Source organism: Trachymyrmex cornetzi, unplaced genomic scaffold, assembly GCF_001594075.2.
Source record: "Trachymyrmex cornetzi isolate Tcor2-1 unplaced genomic scaffold, Tcor1.1 scaffold883, whole genome shotgun sequence".
Taxonomy (NCBI): domain Eukaryota; kingdom Metazoa; phylum Arthropoda; class Insecta; order Hymenoptera; family Formicidae; genus Trachymyrmex; species Trachymyrmex cornetzi.
Window position 1 is genome coordinate 109,406 of NW_017300227.1, and position 3,188 is coordinate 112,593.

Below are 3,188 nucleotides of genomic sequence, written 5' to 3' on the forward strand. Positions count from 1 at the left end.
TTTCCGCGCCGCGCCGCTCTGCGTCGCGACGCGACAACGCGCTATGGAACCGATGGAGCTGCCCCTTTTTGCAAACGCTTCTACATGAAAAAAGAAATTATTAATATTTTATTGCAATAGGAAGGAACATATAGATACATTTTTAAACACATTGCTTATCAATTGAATTCTATATTACTAATGATATTTTCTGATATAAAATTTTATTTTATTACGCGAATAATCGATATCGTTTAAATAATAATTCTTTATTGATATTCAATATATTTTATCAAATCTATTTTTATTTATTGCACGCAATGGCTTTGCGTAATTAAATTAAATTTGGATCAGGAACTATCGTCAGACACTAATAGAGTTTACTTTATGAACGATATGTATTTAAAAACATATCGATACACAAGTTTTTTTCTTACATAAAATGTTAATAATTTCTTTTTTTATACCGGTACAGATATAAATGATTTTGCTTAGATGTAACAACTTTACGCGCGCTGTACTCGTTTTCTAGAGGGTGAATTTCACGCCACTTTGGATGCATTGAGTGAACGACACTCTCATTGTTTGCAGCGTATGCTCGTCTTTTTTTCTTTTTTTCGCACCACCGATGCGCGAACATCCGCGACTAAAGTGCAAAAAATTTACGTAATGATTAATAAATTATGTAAATCTTTAAGGGAATAGTGTGTGTGTGTGTGTGTGTATATGCTGTCATCTGTTTTACCGACAAAGTATCAGGTTGTCAAAGAATGAAGTATATCACAAAATTAAAGATCTTTTTTCCATAATTAAAATATACATGTATCTGGCAATGGTCTATTTTTGTATTAAAAACAGGAAAAAATTAATAAATTATAAATTTTCTTATCAACTTTTACTTTAATATGACGATCAAAGCTATTAATAATGATCGAATTACCGAAATATTTACTTTGTAAAATATAGTTATGTAGGCCATATACGCGAAATAAAGACAGAACCAAATGTAGAATAAATAAACGAGTAATGGTAAACCGTAAAATTTAAAATTGAAAACATTATTTCTTCTGACAAATCGTGTATAAGCGTGCAATATTGATATGATTAATATATCGTGATATGTTTATGTCTCGTAAATCATGTGTGTAAGTCGTATTTAATTCGTCAAACAGCAATTTCGTCGATGTTTAATCGTCACGTCAGCATCCCTTTAAAAAGCTAATTTTTTATAAATTAAAATAAATTTTATTTCGGAAAAATTTAGTTTACTTTTCTCTTATTATGATTATATGTATAAACATCATATTATATTATATACAATATATTACTACATATATTTTGTGTGTGTGTGTTGTGTGTGTGTGTGTATGCTGCGTGCGTGCGTGCGTGCGTGCATGTGCGCATGCGTGCGGATATTTAATTTGACCATAATTTATGACAAATTTCATTTTTTGTGAAAAAAAATATAAAGTAATCAATTATTGGAATAAAATGGAAACGTACACATATAATCAGAAACGGATGATAGCCGATCAAGAAATATTGGACAACAGAAAGTTTGCGCTCTTGCTACTTGATGTCGCAATTGCTTTCGGATTCGCTACTTCCTCTACTCTTGCCATTTTCCTGATTGACCTTCGGTTGGAAATAGCGGAATCCTCGCGTTCTCTTCGCTTGCTTTGCTCTTACTGCTTTCTCTACTTTTGGATTCGCTACTTCCATTACTTCTTATCTTCTTTGCTTTCAGATTTGCTATTTTCATATTATTCTCTTTACTTTCGAATTTTCTGTTTTCTTTACTTTGCTATTTTCTTTGCTTTTGAATTCACTGCTTTCTTTACTCTTGTTATTTTCCTTTTGTTTCCAGATTGACCTTCAGTTGGAACTAGAGGAGTCGTCACAATCTCTTCGAACTCTCTTGTGACTGGACTTCGATTACGATTTCAAAATTTGGAAATGTAAAAAAATTCAATTTTTTTAATTACATAAACATTAATCATATAACATTGAGCCTTTTCAGCCAGGAATTTCAAATTGAATTTCTGTCTTCAATTTGCATTTTTCTTGTTAATTTCTAATACGATATTCGTCAACAAATAAAAGAAAAGATAGTATTTTAATAAGTTATGAGGATCAATTTATCATTGATGAATTAATTTTCTTACTGTTAATGTTTATCACTGGTTCTTTTATTAACGCTGTAAAAGAGAATACAAACAATAAAATTTATCATTACATTAATAAATAATCGTACATTTGATCATGTCTACCAATGATTGCTAGTTAAAATGTTTTAAAATAATGTTTTAATGATTTTATTATACAGTAAAATTAATTTCGAAAATTAAAATATTGTAATTGCATATTTATTAAATCTTATATAATTATATGTATACACAAAGTAAACTAGTAAAGTTTATATGTTACTTACGCGACATATATTTTAAAAACAAAATATACCAAAAAATAATGTTTTTATCTATTTTTAAAAATTTGTGTTAGACACTGCCATATTACACTGACAAAGGAACCTTTCGAAGTGATAAATTCTGATTTCAATGAAACTTTGTGAACTTGCAGCTTACATAAAGAGATGAATTTAGAAAATATCAGTTGCGGCTAAAAAACGATTTGAAGGGGTGAAACCACCCCTAACGTATATAGCAGTTTTCAGCTTTTTCCGTTCTATTTCGAAAAATATTTGAGATAAAAAAAATGTTTTATACAAAAGTTTTACAACAAAATCAGCTGTATTTATTGACGTTTTTTGAATAATTATTTACTAATTTTTTGTCAAAATTTTCGAAAAAAAATTATTAAATAATTATTCTAAAAAAATATCATTGATGTAAGTAAATAGAAGTAATTTTATTGTAAAACTTTTGTATAAAACATTTTTTTATATCTCGAATAGTTTTCGAGATATAGCGGAGAAAGCTGAAAATCGCTTTACACATGAGGCCTGATTTCACCCTTCGAAGCTCTATGTTGGCAGCAATTTTCAGAACTTTTTAAAACAATTATTATTTTTAAAAGTATTTATGATAGATAGAGGTAATTTTATTATGAAGCTACTTGTAAGTAAATGTCTATCCAAAAAAATGATAAAATGCTATCATTTCCACACCACCTGTCGTGAGGTAGATAGCGTGTTGCGCTTTTTTTATAGTGGTTTCCCCAGTAGGCCTATTCCACTCTAATTTTTTTAT